Raw genomic sequence first — 17,365 nt, 5'->3', positions numbered from 1 at the left:
TTGTAATTTATCACTAATATTTGAAGGAACCGGAGATGTTTACATTCTACATAAGCTCATTATTTTTGTGGCCTGTATTAAGTTACCATTAGAATCGTGGCTTTCCCAGTCCTCAATTTGGTATAAATCAGTCAACTATTTGTGGAGTGGCCACAGGGTGCTAACATAGCATTAGATGCTTGGAATTAGTTGTCCCTTCAGGATTGATCAATTAGGAGGACAGATAAAACCAGTGAAAATAAACTCTTCATTGACATACAGGCAAAACTAGTACATGTAGAGAAGTGCAATTATGGGGGAGGTGACATGCAATTCTGTAAGCACTGTGAACAATGGGAAATATTTCTGGAAAAAGTGATGAAGAAGAGGCTTGGAAGCTGCTCAGAGAGGAAATGATATGTTCGTCAGATAGAAGGGGGTATTTATCTGAAGCTCTTGGAAAGGCTTGGAAGATGTTTATTTCCAAGAGTGGGAGGGAAGATTGTCTGAGTAGACAACAGGACGATGGATGGGATTAGTGGGAATAGAGGGTGCAGATTTGGTTTATTTGCATTCAGGAAATAAACTGATCCTCTGGGATGTCTGTCTGGGCTACTTTAACATATGCATGCAGTATCCTTGGCGAGATTACAGCCATTGTTCCCAGGAGCACTGTTCCACTCAACACCACCTGTATCAGAGCTTCTGTGTTGGCATAAGATCAGATTCAGTATAATCCAAAACCTAAGTTTATCACTTAGTTCAGCTAGATTCTGTACTAGTTGTGTAACTTCAGGAAAGTTACCTAAAAATCTCTAGTCTCTTCGTCTAGAAAATAAAGGTGCTGGATTAGACAGAGATTCTCAACAGAAGCAGTAATGCCCCTATGGGCTTCTGAACACTTGTGGATATGCAATTTTGGGGTATAAAGACGTTTGCGTGGCCTATAACTATCCATTGGGTGAAAGCCAGGAATAGTAAACACCTGGCAGTGCACAGGACATGGGGAGGGAGAGAAGGGAAGCCTCCCATTGTATAGAGCTTCGAGGGGAAGTTTCAAAAGGCAAATCCTGTCGGTAATTATCCAACCCCAAAACCTAACCCCACTGAATTATGAACACAAAATATTTCTGGCTAAGTTTTAATAGTCATAAAAAATTTCCAGCGGTGCAAATACCATACAATGAAATAGTGTGCTCTCTTTTGTTCACAACTTTATTAAAAGTTATTCATGACCATAGAAATTCATATCACCCATGGTAATTTGTGTTGTTAATACATTTGTAAGATTGCATTTATAGCTGTGCCTTCACAGTGCCCTGTATGTAAGTGCCAGATGAAATATGTTCACAGTGTCCTCTGCTTTAGTGGCACATGAGTGTTTATTTGCACGCAGGTGTATATATTCTTCTATCACAAATTACTTTTATCTCTATATTCCTGCGTGATATTAATTTCTTGAGATGATGATTATGGGCAGGTTATATTTTCTATGAATTTCATTTCATAGAGTTTGTGTGATAACCTATTTGGTATGAAAGGGAGCTTTGAGTCTAATAGGGTTGAGAACCAATGGACTGGACACTCTCAAATAACCTTAAGCTTTTCAAATCCATGGGTTTATAAGTTCTACTTTGGTCTGTGAGGAAGGAGAAACTCTAAAATGGTCTTCACTTAGTGATAAAAGAATGACTGAAGCGGACTCTCCGTTATTTTACATATTTCTACTTAGTTCAACTGAGATGGTAGACAGACGTATAATCAGAAAATCAGCACTATTTGAGCATTCACTGTATCAGGAACTGACAAGAACTCTAAAGAAATAAGAAAGTATGTGTGGCCCTAGTGACATCATTTAGACAGAGATTTCATTCACAGACAATAGATTTCATTTTCTTGAAAGAAGAAAGAACTGGACTGTATGTTAACAAGTTAACTTTTTTCCTGTTATACTAGAATTCTGTTCAATGTAGAAGAGGAAAGAGGAAACCGAAGCAAGCTGATCTTTCAGAACACGTGTCATATTTCATTATTTTCACTATTTGACATCTGGGTAATTCCTTTTTTTTTTTTTTTTTTTTTTGCTGCCCATGCATACATACATCCACACCAATCACTAAAGTAATTAAGTCGGGCAAGCCCATACCACCTCTATGGGGAGGATGTTGAAAGGTTTTCTAAATATGATGGCATACAAATATTTTAGTAGTATAATCAATAGGTTCCATTCTATAGGGCTTTCTAATTTGCACATGTCATTCCTTGTGAGTAAAGCACAATAAAATTGAGCTTTTTATTCTCAAATGCCTCAATTTTTGTTTCATATTTCACCTCTGAAACATGATCATCTACTAACACAAACCTAGGGGGCAAAAAGACATTTTCCCATTTTGCAAATCAAGCAGAATCTAGCAGTTCTGTACAGAGCTGAGCACTTCTCATCCCTCCATTAATGTGACCTTCAAATGACAGAATTGGATCAAGAATAACACATTTTGATGGTACTTGTACAAGTAATGGAACTGCTGTCAAATACACCCAGGATGACAATGAAACTTGAATCCATAGTAGGTGCTATGGGGGTGAGTGTAGGAGCCATTGTTTTCACTGTAAATATTTCTCCCTTATTACTGTTTAACTTGCAAAATTATTTGACATCCACTTTCAAGTGATTTAAAAAAAAAAAAAGGACAACTGGTCCACTGGAGCCACTATGACTGAAAGTAAGGTGTAATAGCCTAATAATGCTGGTTCATGCTATACTGACAGATTCATTCAGTCATTAATTCAGATATATTTATCAACTTACTTCTACTCTATGCAAAACAATGTTAGTGGCTAAGGAAGATACAATAGGGTCTAAAGCTTTATTTATAAGCAAAAAGAGCTCTGGGTTGAGTTTAAGGAGCTAGAAATATTCAGAGGATTATTTGTTTAATGTCCAGTTTCATACCACGCATTTGTCCATTGAATCATTGAAGCAGGAAAGACAACTTCAGTTTTAGGAATAATTGCAGAAGGCTTCTTAGAAAAGTGCCATTTGAACTAGATCATGAGATATGAGTCATAATTCCAGAAAACGGCACTCTATTCAGATGGAACTGCACAAAATCAAGAACTCCAAAATGTTTTCTGGGGAATAAGGAAGAGTTCTGTTCAACTCTTAGGTGGGGTTGTATTAGAAAAGACAGCCAGAAGTTAGGCTGATGACAGTGCAGAGAATGTTAAGGAAAGGATACCACATTTGGGTTATATTTAATAGGTAATTAAAAACCAATAAAGCATGTGCTCAAAGAATATTTTTAGAAAAACTACTGAGCACAAAATATGGTATTTCCATTCTGAAGTTTGTGCTTGGGGATTGATAACTTGGAATAATTCTACGTCATTTCATCAGACTTAATCATTCCTCAGTCCTATTATCCTATAATCTCTCTCTGTTCTTGGTCCCACATAAGGGGTACTGTCACTTTGGAAAGGAGTCTTTTCTAACCTGAGAACTTTCCATGCTCAGGGAACATTCTGAGCAAATTTCAACACTTGAATCTATCTCTGCATCCATGGCTGACTGGACCAAGCATGGCAAGTTCACAGGCCTGATCTGGGACCTCTGTGTGTCCAGCAGTTAGCGCTCTGCCACACAGGGTCTAGACGGACCATTTGGTCCAGTGAAGTACTCCTTTCAAGTGGCTTCAAAAGGAGGCTCATAGATAATGCACAGTGGAGAGCAGAGAAGCCAGAAAAAGAGAGAAGGGGTCAGCAAAATCAAGGAAGTGACAGAACATCTAAATAAACAGAAGACAAGTAGAGTGTGCAGAAAAGGGTTAGCCCAGCATGCCTGACTGCTGCCCTTTGCCAGGCTGCTTACAAGTTGAGCCCTTGGTTGGCATCTGGAAACCTGGACTTCGAGAAGGCTCCTGCCACCCAAACTCACAGGGTGGCCCACTGTTGGTGAAAACATGGTAGTTTGTGCTGAGCATCTGCTTTCCTTCTGGAAGTCTGGAATCTTGGTATGTTCCAGGCAATGGCTGCCTAGGTGAGCCACCCTCCAAAAAAAGCCATGGTGCTATGTTTCCATGAGCATCCCGGTAAACAGTTTCACACATGGTGTTTGGAATCATTATTAGGAAAGTCAGTGTATCCTGTGTGACTCCCCTGGGATAGGGCCCCTGGAAGCTTGTGCCTGGCTTCCTACAGACTTCACCCCTGTAGTTTTCCTTTGATTATTTTGCACTATTTCCTTTTGCTATAATAAATTAGGGCTATACCTATGACTATAGGCTGAGTCTTGCCAGTCCCCGTAAAACATCGAACCTGGGGTTGGTCTTGGGAACCCTGACACCCAAAGCTGTTATAATAAGTTGTAAGTTAATGGGGAAGCCTATCATTTGCATATATCTGTAACTGAGGGGAAAAAAAAGCATAACAAAAACAGATCTGGATGCCAACTATTGGTGCTTGATGCCAGGTGGTGACAAAATATTCCTTGAGATTTGTACTATCGTGCATAATTCTCAATGATTTTCAGTCTTATTGTGGACTTCACAAAGACTCACTATGTGTGGAATTTCAATCCCACTTTCCTTTATTTACAGTAATGCCTGATACTTAAGATAAGCCAAATATGGCTCTAACGCTTTCCTAAAAGAGCCTAACAATTGCCAGAGCTAATCATAAAATCGGGTAAAGTGATCCTGTGACCATGTATGACTTTTCTTTCAACTTCAATAGTCTTTGGTGTTATTTTGGAGGGTCCTTATTCAGCAGTCTTTTGCTTTTTGCATGGAAAGTCTTCTAACTTCAAGCTTACTCCCATGATTCTTTGCTGAGGAACTTGATCTCTTGGAAGAAAATGAAATCTTCATTTCTCCAAAGAAATTAAGAGGGATATCTTTTATTGCCAAATCTACCCTATACTAACTGTCTTACCTCTGGTTCTAGAGGAAGAATTTTCTCTTCTCCTTACCTATGACAGGGAGGGTTTCATTTCTACACTGTCTTTTGTCCAAGTCCTGATTCTCTCCAGCATCCCCTAACATCATTCATCTCTGCTCCTCACAATGTCTTTCTTCTGAGTACACAACATTCAAAGCTGTCTCACCCCTAAATAACAAATCAATACAAACAAGAAGAAAATGATTCCTTTGACATGGCTATCACCTTGCTTGGTCTCTACTTACTAAAGTCTTACTCATTTCTTGGCTTCCATCCTGCAACTTTATTCAAAGAACTGCTAACTTCAAGATCCACTGTCTTTGCTCAGTCCTAGCCAAGCTCTTCTTGACTGCAATGATAACTTTAATTTTTGAAATCTTCTTCTTTTATCCATTCTCATACCCCATCCTTTCCTGCATCTTCACTACATTCTCTCCTGTCCTCAGCAATTCCCTCTGCCTCTGCCTCTGCCTCCTCAGCCTGGCTTGCTGTCGCTGAGGTCTCCTCTTGGTCCTCCCCTCTGCTTCCATGAGGCATCTTCCCATGTGCCCTCCATTTCCTCCCAGAGCTCCAATACCACCCTCCTCTGATGACTCCCAGACCTGTCTCTCCAGCTCACCCACCCTCCCTCCCACCCTCCAGACCCATCCTCCCAACCACCCCCTGAATATTTCCACTGTGATGAAAACTTAAGATAACATGTCTCCAACTAGACCCAGTATACTGTTCCTAAGATGTGCCCCTACTCCTTTATTTTTGCTGATTAATGATATAATGTCTACATTCTTTGAGGCCAGGAAATTAGAATGTACATTCTCAACTTGTTTCTCCCCTTCACACAACAAATGAATCCCTAAATCCAAACAGCACCCTTGCTCCAATCACAAAAGGCTCTCTCAAACTTGCTGCATTTTTCTGCTGCTAATACCACACCGTTAATGGATGCCCAGATGATTGTTCATCTAGGAAATGGCAAGAGCTTTCTATCCTGTTCTTCTGGCTGGTCTCACGATAACCTGCCCTCCAAAAAGTCATCAGAGTTAACACCCTAAAAATAGAATTTTGAGTTTGGTCTTTGGGAAAAGACTGCCTAGGTTTGAATCCTGACTCAGCTACTGTCTTGCCATGGAGTGTTGGACAAATACCGTACCTACTCTGTGACTAGTTTCATTGGTAGAACAGACAACTAATAATAGTTAAGAAGATTAAATGAATCAACATATGTTAAGCACCTACAACTGGATCTGGCATTTAGCAAGTGATCAATAAATGTTACTTTATAATCCTGTACCATATTGTTCTTTCTTTATCTGAAAAGCTGTTATACTTCTTTTGATACCAAACAAAGATGCAACATCTCAGTGAATTTTACTGCAACCAGCCCTAAAAGGATAATCGGATCCTTATCTGGAGTCTTAAAGTATATGATTTCTTTCCTTAATCATAGACTATGACACAATATATACCACACCAAAGATCTGCTTCAGAAGAATATAAACTAGATCAGATTTGTATCAGTATTGCCAGCATGAATGAATGGCTATGTGGACACTTTTTTTTCTTCTTCTTCTTTTTTTTTTTTTTTTGGCTACACTTGTGGCATAAGGAAGCTCCCAAGCTATGGGTTGAGCAACAACCACTATAGAAGCAATGCCAGGTAGTTATGTTGTGAGTCACATGGGAAGTCCAGATATGTGAATACTTTGATGTGGGCCATTTTATCATAGCCCAAATTAAGTATTACTACATTTTTCTGAAGCATTTGTGATAGATATCAAACTATTAAAACCAGTTTAAGATTAAAGAAACAAATATCAAGTCCACATGTGGAAATACTCAGGTGTATTTAGAATGAATACCCATGCCTTCTCTAAATCTTTTGGAATTTATACTCTTAAGTATGGGCGATTCTAAAACTATTGTTAGAACACCAGCTGAACTACTAATGTAAATAAATTCTAATTGAGCACCTACTTTGTGAAAGGTGACACACTGTATTTTCCTTACAGTATAGAAAGTAAAATTGGATGAAAAACTGAGGACTAAACAAATTGTAATAAAGGCAATCTCTGATACAATAACTGTTTCAAGAATGTCCTCATACTTGAAGAATAGAAGGATAAATTAATTTGGAAGAGGGGTATCAGGTCATGTTTCATGAAAGGGTTTGATGTTTGCTGAAGGATTGAAGGATAAGATTTGAGGCAGAAGAGAGGAAAGTGGTATTCTAGACACAGGGAGTGACATATTAAGTATATATTAGTAAAACATTGTTTTCAATGTTTACACCCTACTAGTGGTCTGGAGAACAGAGCAGAGAAGAAATGCCAGAGGGTATGGTCACACCAGGGACATCAGTTTGGGACCAAGTGGGAATTACTATGACATCTACCAGGAGCATCTTTTCATATAAGTCTCCTCAGAGCTACCATACTTGGTGGCTGGAAGGAAGAGAATTCACAGAACTTTATCTGACATGATGCTCCCTAAATTTGGAGGAAGTATAGATTGTCTAACAGAAAACCATATTTGAGACGTTTTCAGGTTGTGCCCTAAAGCACTACATTGACAAGAGACAATTTCACTGAAGACAGAACAGGCTTTGATATTCAAGCATAGCATTCAAATAACACCCCACAGACTGAACGCAGGCAGGCATTAAAAACACAAACTCCTAACACAAAATGTTCACAGGGAGAGTTAGCACGACCCTCCGTGGGGCAGCTTCATTTGGCTGGTCTGGCAAATTCAGTCAGTGCTTCCAAGCAGTAAATTCATTAAAACCAGGAAATTGCTTAATTAGTTTAAAGTGACAAACCCTTCTAAAAATAAGTGTTTGAACTACATGGGTTCCCAATGAATTTATCACAATCAGAACTGTTACAGTACACCTATAATGACTAGAAAATTAATCCATGATAATAGCATTCCCAACTATATGTTTCTTAACTTACTTCTTCCTCACTTCTAAAAAAGAAACTACTTGCTTCAGAGTGTTCGTCTTTTCCCTGTCCTCTCTCCCAATGGTTGCATCATTTTTAAGAGTGGGTACACCTATTTCCACCCTACTTTGTTCTCTTCTCTCCTGCCCCAAACGTCTGTAGATGTGACTGTGGATTATTACACAACAAGGGTGCTCTAGTGCATTTTAGAAACTCGACACATAGCCTAGTCTAACTGTGATAACATTACCCAAGCCCAATACGTTTTAATGTGTATAAAGATATACACATTTATGCTTCATTATGGGCTGTTTTGCCAGAAAAAAATCACACTTTATTCATCTATTAAATAAAGCTGTGTTATCCCGTGGACATTTATTTTACAAAATTAAAATGCACATGGACAATGAAATGACTAAATGTTATTACCACTCGTAAGGCCCTCTGGCCTCCCACACCTTTCAGAATCCTCCCCAACACTCTTTCCATTGAACCTGAAGTAGCAAACACAAGCCAATGAGATACAGATCCAAGTTGCTCCTGGCACACAAATAATGAGTGATACCAATCTAAAGGGAAGCAGACAAGAGTCTACTGAACGCTGAGATTAATGGAAACCTGGCATAAACATAATTAGTCTATTCAATCCAGTAATTCCCATCACATTTAGGAAACACAACTATCTCTTAGCAGACTCTTCACTGTTTTCTAGAATTTAAGATACCATTTCTACCTCCTTCCAGGATCACCAATGGGAAGGAGAACATGACCAAAGGAAAGGGTGGGAAGCTATATGGTTGGTATGACTTGCTTCTCTTTCACATCTTCAGAAATGGTTCCTGGGAACAGCTGCTGGCACAAAGGGTCTTTTCTGAAAGTGTCTCTTAGAAAACAGTTCTAAGTAGTAGCCACATCATCCAATGGTACAATATAAATGCCCAATTGATTATATCCAAATCATACTGATACACAGCTGGCACTTAAACCTTAAAGCAGTTTGCACTGAGTATTTAAGCACTGAGCTTTCCTCGGGGGCATGCACTGATAAACAGAAACCTCAATGATTCACTTGAACACTGTAGTTTTTGGTTTTGTTTTTGCTTTAAACATTCTTCAAATTGGGCTCTAAATTGTTAATTAAGTATGTGAATTAATCATTACCAAATCATAACATTGTTCCTTAAAAGGCATATATTATCCATGTAAATATCAAAGACAGTTTTTCTACAATCAGTATGATTTCAGTGAATACCAAGTAAATTAATGGTGATGGGCATGCAGATAAAAGAAGAAAATGTTTCTCAGTATTTGAAATTTTCTTACCTGAATTCATTTAGTATTTCATTTACAATAATAGCATTCATAATACATTATATTATTTATCTCGAGGTTCTTAAGAGTTGACTGTTATAAACTTTTAGAGGGTTACTTTCTTGACACTGATATTCAGAGAACATATGTATATACCAAATTCATAAAATCACCAAGAAAGTCTCAGCAAATATAAAGAATTGCTGAGGGAAAAAAAATATTCTTCTTACAATAATTTTCATGCTTTATGTAAAGAAGTAAAATATAAGCAATGAAACATTTTAGCAGTTCCCAATTTTAGGAAAAGGTCATATATTTACTTACAAGGAATCTAGCAGTCAAAAGAATGAAACGCCATCACCAGCCTGCAAATCAACAACAAAAAAACCTAAGACAATATTACTTCACTCAGGGTACTTAATTGAACAAGATAGGAAAAAAACATGATTATATAATTATGATTTAATAATAAAAATTTATAGCATTGGTCCTAGGAAATAATAATGATAATAATAATGTCAAAATCTTTCTTTCCAAAGATTAAACAAGGTCATACCATAAATCCATCATAAATCTATCCTATTTTTTTTAAGTGCTATTCTTCCACATACTATGCAGGTCAAGCTGTCAATTTGTTTACATGCATGCTAAGGAAAACAATCAGAAGATTAGCACAATAATTGAGAATAAAACAGTGGAATTGCATTCTGAATTAGCACCAGCAAATTTTCAGAAACTCAAGACCACAAGGAAAAAACGATTAGCTACGTCACTGAGGTTTTCCAATGAATTCACAAACCGTTGCATCTAGATATGAATACAAGCTAATCTACAGCCTCTAAACAACTGATGAAGCATTTGTAGATGGGTTGCAGTAAGCCACTGGGGTGTCACACTGATGTTAGCTCTGCTGTTTTGACACTCTACCCAGATGCTCCAATTTTGCTTCAGTGAACTGAGTTGAGTCTGAAAGCCTCAAAGCCTGGGTAAAAGAGTTATGGTGAAGGCAGGGTTAGAGCTGCAGTGAACCAGCATCACCTGCACTGATTTGCAGTTCTCAAGTTGGTGTGAAAACAGCATGGTGGTCTTGACTGGACACGTGTATGGCTAAAGGCAAAATGGAACACAGATGAATTCAAGAGTTTTTCTCTCTCTTGCTCTCACCATCCTTTCTTTTCTATACCATAATGGCTCAGTGTACAATACGCTGATGATAAAAGATATAAACTAGATGGAAGTATCTGTATTTTCACAGCAGATACTCTGCCAGGATGTTGTCTGGCAGGCATTTAAATGGGCCAGTGCTCATATATGTGCGTTAATAGCCTTAGGCTGACGTACATATATGATCATAAGATTTAACACTAAGTTTTGTGAAATTTCTTCTCTCTTACCCATGAGCATTACTATGAACAGGATGATCCACAAAGCACAACCACAGACTTTTAATCCAGGAGGAGTCCCCAACAATAAGATGAATTTCAGCTTGGACAGCAGCATTTGTGCAAGCTGAGCTGTCAGGATACTTGTCTGAATTAAATAATACAATTGCAAAGTTAACTAACAGAAGGAAGAGGCATGAAGAGGCAAAGAAAAGGTAGAAAACTCGTGTTTTCAGATGAGATCTGTGAGGAGGAGGAATGTCATCTGAGTGGGGAGACCAAAAACCCTCTCCAGTTAACAGAAGCCAAAGAAAAGACTGATTTAGAAAGAATAGGAGCATAACCACGGTGTTGAATAGCGCCTTCAACCCTGGGCCTGATTCTTGGAAATGCTGATCAGAAGGTGGGGCCAGTAACTCTGAGAGTGACACATGCCATCATTTCCTCTGAAACTGAGCTAGTCTTCACCTCTATTGAGAAGAGTCTACCTGACACAGTCTTGGAAGCCACGTTGAGTAGTAAAATCCAGGCAAGAGGGGAACTGAGAAGTCGGAGGGATATGTGAAAATGATAGAATTTCAAGAGACTGCTTCAAACAGCAACGGAAATGTGCCACTGATCAGACTCAAAAGCAATGTTCCAGTGGGAGGATAAGGCCATCGCCTCTCTCTACTGGATATAGCTCTGGAATTTTGCAGAGATGTCAATTAAAAAGCCCCTGAGAAAGGAAGAAGATAAACAGAAGAACTTGAAAGTATAGATCATCTGAAAGTATTACAAAAGTAAGGAAACGGTGCTGATTTAGTGACAGCCTGTTTTAACAAACATCAAGTAGAAAGTCAACATGTCCCAGTCGAATCATTTTTGATTCCAAAATTTTTGCCTGCACAAACGTAATAATGTTCTTCAACAGCAACCCAGTGAAAGACACAAGTGACAGGGGCAGGGCAATACTATTCACCCCCCCATCCCCCAAATCCTGGCGACTGACCTGAGGGAGGCAGGACAACAACCATGGTCCTCTAGGTTACCTGCTAGAACATATCATCAGCCCCTCTACCATCTGTCCTTGGGTTTCCTATTCCCACCAAGCATACTTCTGATTTCTCATCACACCTCTTCTTGTCCCTCTCTTTTACGGATGCCTCTGTTCCCTGCCTTCTATGGACATTTCTACCTGCCTGCCTACATGATCCGGCTGACCAGCCTTTTTAGAAGAAAGCCTCTTCTCACTGTATTCTATGTGTGCCAAAAGTTAGCGACCATCTCCTGATCTTGTTCATTCCTCTACTTTCTCATCCCAACCCTCTAATCAACCCCTTCTACCACACATGCATACAGACATACACCTCTTCTCCTCTGACCTGTTTGCTAAGCCATAAAGCAAGAGAGAGGTGAGATAGGTCCTGTGTAGTGACTCAACATAAATAAATCATTCTCAGCCAATCTGACAAATATATATATGTATATTCCTTGAGTCTTAATATTCCAGAATTGCACTTTAAATTTTTACTATGCTAGAATAAGGCCCTTGGAATTTAGCTTATCTAAGTTTATATTTTGTTCCAGAATTATCCTGCCTAACCTTTTGGCATGTAAAAATCAGTTCAGTGGGAACATTTATGAAATACAGAAAAGTGCACAATCTCTCTGAGGTCTGTTATTTTTCTCAATTGCTTAGATTGTTTCCATTTTTTTAAAAAAATTAACAGAACGGTATCTGGCAGCTGCCAAATATAGCTCTGACAAACAGGAAGACTTGACTGAAAGAACCTGGCACGTGGATCAAATATTGAATTCATCAGGGGCAACTGCATTACATTTAGATGGCGTGATGTTCTTATCAGCTTGACTCCCCACGTTAAGTGCCTATAACTACTCAGCTTTCATCTTCAACTTTAAGTTATCCTTCTCAGTGTCCTGTCTCCTAAGCTACCCCTTTCTACACTTGGCCTCCATGGCCCATCATTCACCAACCCTACTGTACCCATCTGGTGAATTTCTCATCCATTTATTCATTCACCTTTATGGACAGTTCTAAATTAGTCATGGGTGGAGTGTTAAAAAAGCATGTTCATACTTTCCTTTTTTATAATGAGCTTATAATAAAAGTGTGAATCCCAGCATGCTTTCTCATAAAAAGTTTTTAAAAAAGGAGTTCCCATCATGGCTCAGTGGTTAAGGAATCCAACTAGGAACCATGAGGTTGCAGGTTCAATCCCTGGCCTTGCTCAGTGGGTTAAGGATCTGACGTTGCTGTGAGTTGTGGTGTAGGTTGCAGACGGGGCTCGGATCCTGCGTTGCTGTGGCTCTGGAGTAGGCTTGGCAGCTACAGCTCCAATTAGACCCCTAGCCTGGGAACCTCCATATGCCGTGAGTGTGGCCCTAGAAAAGGCAAAAAGACATGAAAAAAAAAAAGTTAAAAAAAAATCGTAGAAGACTATGATTAAATTCCAAATGAATGATAGAGAGCTATGGATATTTAGAGAAAGTAGGGATCACTGTAATTTAAAGTAACTCATTTATTCATTTGATGCAAACTCTATAAGGCACTGTACTAAATGCTGGGAATGCTAAAGCTATTTTAAGAAAACGTCTAGACCACACACGGTTTTCAGCTGGAGGGAGACACATATAATGTTAGAGAGCACTGATTGCTGAGAGGAAAAAAGTAATGCAGGTGAAGGAAATAATAGCTGGGGAGAAGTTCCAATTTTGGATGAAATGGCTATGAAAGTTCTCATGGAGAAGGGAAAATCTGAGTAAAGATCTGTACAAAGTAAGAGAGTGAGTCACTGAATGTCTGGAAAAAGATCATAAAAGGATCTTGAGATGGGGCATGTCTGCAGTACTAAAAAAAACAAAACAAAAAAACACACCCCCCAAAAAAGCTAAAGGGTGAGTAACGGGGAGACTAGTAGAAGACATGAGTGGAAGAGTGTTGAGGCCAAGATCATGAAGGGACTTGTGGGCCATAGTAAGCATGCAGGCTTTTATTCAAAAGAAGATGTCTTTGGAGGGTTTTAAGTGGAAAAGTAATGTGACCTGCCCCCCATTTTGACAGGACCACTATAGGTGGTGAATTAAGAATAACCTGACATAGCAGAAGGAAGGATAGAGTCAAAAAGACCAATCAGAGGCTACTCTATGAGTCCAGGAAAGAGCTGATAGTGGCTTGATGAGATATTTTCAGATTTTGGAGGAAACTGGAATGTAGAACCTAAATATTTGACTGACAAGTGGGTATAGGAAGAGAGAAAAAGAGATATTCAGAAGGAAGGCAAAATTTCTGTCTTAAGCAATTAGAAATGCACAAAGGTAGAAATATCTTTTATGAAGCAGGGATGAAGATTTTCCAGTGTCAGCTTTCACCCACGTTAGGTTTATTAACTAGATATTCAGGTGAAGATGTCAAGTAGGCAGCTGGCCATACAAGTATGGATTGTAAAAGAGGCTTGGAATTGAAACATACATTTGGGAATCATCTGCGTTTAGAATCCATGTTACTGGATAAAATCAATGAGAGAGGGCATGTAGACTGAAAGAAAGAGAGATCCAGAAAATGAGCTGAGTGAGCATTTCAACAGCTGAAAGTGAAAAAGAGAAGAAGGTTGAATCAAAATCGTCCAAGAAAGGAGTTCCCACTGTGGCTCAGTGGTTAATGAACCTGACTAGTATACATGAGGATGCGGGGTCCATCTCTGGCCTTGCTCAGTGGGTTAAGGATCCGGTGTTGCTGTGAGCTGTGGTGTAGGCAGGCAGCTGCAGCTCCAATTCAACCCCTAGCCTGGGAACTTCTATATGCCATAGGTGTGACCCTAAAATGACAAAAAAGTAGGGGGGGGGCCCAAGAAATATCATTTGGAGAAACAGGAGGAACACTATGCCCCATGGAGTCCTGGAAGCCAAGTGAAGAAAGTATTTTAAAGAACATAGGCCTGCTATTGTATATGGAATGGATGGTCAACGGGCACCTGCTGTCCAGCCCAGGGAACTCTATTCAATATTCTGTGATAACCTATATGGGAAAAGTATCTGAAAATGAATGGATATGTGTATATGTATAACTCAATCATTTTTCAAACAGCAGAAATTATCACACTGTAAATCAACTATATTTCAATACAATGTTAAGAAATGATAAAAGTAAAATAAATGTTAAAAGAAGAACCACAAGGTACAGTCTCATTTTGCCTTTAGAACCTTTTGCCCTACCCAATCATCTGCTCTGGTCTTTTCCATTTCTTTGTGCCCTGCAAAATACCAGTGATTCACCACCATCTGCTTTTCTCTCGCTCTTCCAGGGAGGATCCACAGACAGGCAATGAGATCACACCTGGGTGTCAGACCACTAAATATGACCCAAGCTCAGCTATTACTAGGGTGTTATTTCTCTTTGCCCTAATTTCCTGATCATCAATATAGGTACAATATCAGTAACTACTCTGGCAAGGAATGAAAATGAAATCGCAATATAAAATTTAAAACATTGTCTACATGTAGCAATAATTATATAATACAAATACTTTTTCTTCTCTCTGCCTTGCTTCATTCAACCCAGTGAGGCTCACCTCTTATACTGAATCAATTCTATTCTTTTATTTTTCTAAAATCGTTAGAAAGACACTATTCAGGATCTGAATTCCATGTTATTCTATGTAAACTAATCTTTCTCTCCAACCACCTAATTTTATTGGTGAAGTTCTTGTGGCTAGGCACAACTCCTTGATGTGTCAGTTTTTCTGGAATGCCTCTGTGCTTTCTCATTTTATGTTACATATTTAGCATAAGGCACTAGAGGGGGATGATTCTTTCCTAAGAAGGATGATATCAATCCATAAATGTTCAGACCAGAGATGAGGGTTATGTTGCTAAGTTAATCTGGATGCAGGAACCGCCAAGCCTCCTGACTTGGCATGTTGGGAGCAGTGCCAGAGCAGACCCTCGCCTTGGGAGAAGCTGACAATTAGGAAGGAGTTAGCCACTGAGGCAGTAGCAACTGGGCATGACTGACAGAATAATGCTCTGGGCAGTTCTGGCCAGGAAGTAGGGTAAATGGTCTATTCTCAGGAGCGAGCCCAGCAGGGGAGGTCAAGATTGGGCAGGTGCATAAAGTGCTTCCAAGACCCATGGATTTATATGTGTCATGGGTTTGAGTATGCTTCACCCTAATGGACAGTGTCAGCTTTCTTCACAAGTCAGCATTGCTAGAAGCTGTAGTTACTTATTCTAGAGCAATGACATGGGAAAGAAGTTGGCCATGAGGCATTTACCATCTGCGTCCCTCTATTTACTACATCGTAATACATACTGTAACAACAGACAATGACAAAAATAGCAAAGCATTTGACCAACCATGTTCCTTTAATGCTTGTGTGTTTGTCTTACTATCTTAACCTGAAAGATGAGGTCCTTAGAATGTATTCTAATTGAATTACTATTTCTTATCAAGAGAAATAATACTTAGGAAAAAACATTAATAGACTGCTGTATTGCTGGTGGGGGGTTCCACTGCTATACCCAGGTGGAAAGAACAGTATGCAGAGCTATTTCAGACTTGGGGCAGATCATTTGATCTGAGGCATGCTTTTTTTTTCTTTATTAATGACCTGCAAATGAATTTTATACATACAACCTAAGAGGGATTTTGTGAAGTTTATCAAGGTAATATTTATAAACTTCCCTAAAATCCCTAGCTGAAAGGGAAAATGTCATGTAATATTACTTGTCTAAAAATGAGACCTTTTGTAAGCCTTAATTATAATTTTAAATTCCCTTATATTAAGGGATGTGAATCAATCAAATATAATGAGCAATGACTGTTTGCACATCATAAGTTCTTTAAGGCCAAGAAGTGAGTCACTTATTTCTTTTTTTTTTTTCTTCCACAGCATAGACCCTTAAAACTCTTGCTATTGATGATGATAGTAGTACTATTACTAGTTAGTTAGTAGTAGTAGTAATAACTGTCAGATCATGGAGTACAGCATCATTGTTCTGGGAATTATTAAGCAAGGAGGTGTCATTCATAGCTTACTGATTGGGCTCAAGCACAGGTCAGCATCCAAAATAAGTTAGCATTAAACCTGGCTACAGTCAAAGAAGCCAGGACCCAAAGCAAGGGCACAGACAGAAAGAAAAGAAGAGATGTAGATATAGATATAGATATAGATATAGATATAGATATAGATATAGATATAGATAGTGTATTAATTATATGTATGTATATACATATATATACACATATTTATGCACACACACATATATAATCTCACATTTCCTTTCATCACTGGACACTTTGTTTCCATGTTGTCTTAGGTATTATGAATAATTCTTCCAGGAGCTTTGGGAGTTCAGATATCTTTTCGAGATGGTGATTTCATTTCCTTTGGATATATACCCAAAAATGGGATCGCTGGATCATGTGGAAGTTCTATTTTTAATTTTGAGGAAACACCATACTGATTTCCATAGCAGCTGGACCACTATTACTCCCACTAACAGCACACAAAGTTCCCTTTTCTTTATATCCTTGCCAGCACTTTTTCTTTTCTTTTTATAGTAGCCATTCTAACTAGTGTGAGGTGATATCTCAGCGTGATTTGGATTTGCATTTCCCTGATGATGATATGTTTAGTACTGAGTTGCATGAGTTATTTAGGTATTTTAAATATTCACCCATATCTCATATATACTTGGCAAAATTTTTCTCCTATTCTATAGGCTGTCTCTTCTTTCTGCTGATTGTTTCTTTTACTATGCAGAAATTTCCAACATTTAGATTGTATTGTAGTAGACATACAATTTGCTGTCCAT

At 38.7% G+C, this 17,365-nt stretch overlaps 1 protein-coding gene across 12 annotated transcripts in view; it reads right to left on the bottom strand.

Annotated features, from left to right (window-relative positions):
- TENM3 (teneurin transmembrane protein 3) overlaps nucleotides 1–17,365 on the bottom strand; it is a 2,583,558-nt gene that overhangs the window by 1,516,732 nt on the left and 1,049,461 nt on the right. For 11 of the 12 annotated variants that reach the window (XM_021076353.1, XM_021076364.1, XM_021076367.1 and 8 more), the window contains exon 5: nucleotides 9,492–9,532. The gene's annotated coding sequence lies outside the window, so the exon portion shown is untranslated. Of the gene's footprint in view, nucleotides 1–9,487; nucleotides 9,533–17,365 lie in introns of all 12 variants that reach the window. The other variant, XM_021076354.1, reaches the window with a different exon arrangement.

This window comes from Sus scrofa, chromosome 15 (assembly GCF_000003025.6).
Source record: "Sus scrofa isolate TJ Tabasco breed Duroc chromosome 15, Sscrofa11.1, whole genome shotgun sequence".
NCBI classification, from domain to species: Eukaryota; Metazoa; Chordata; class Mammalia; order Artiodactyla; family Suidae; genus Sus; species Sus scrofa.
This window is presented reverse-complemented; position numbering and strand designations above follow the sequence as displayed.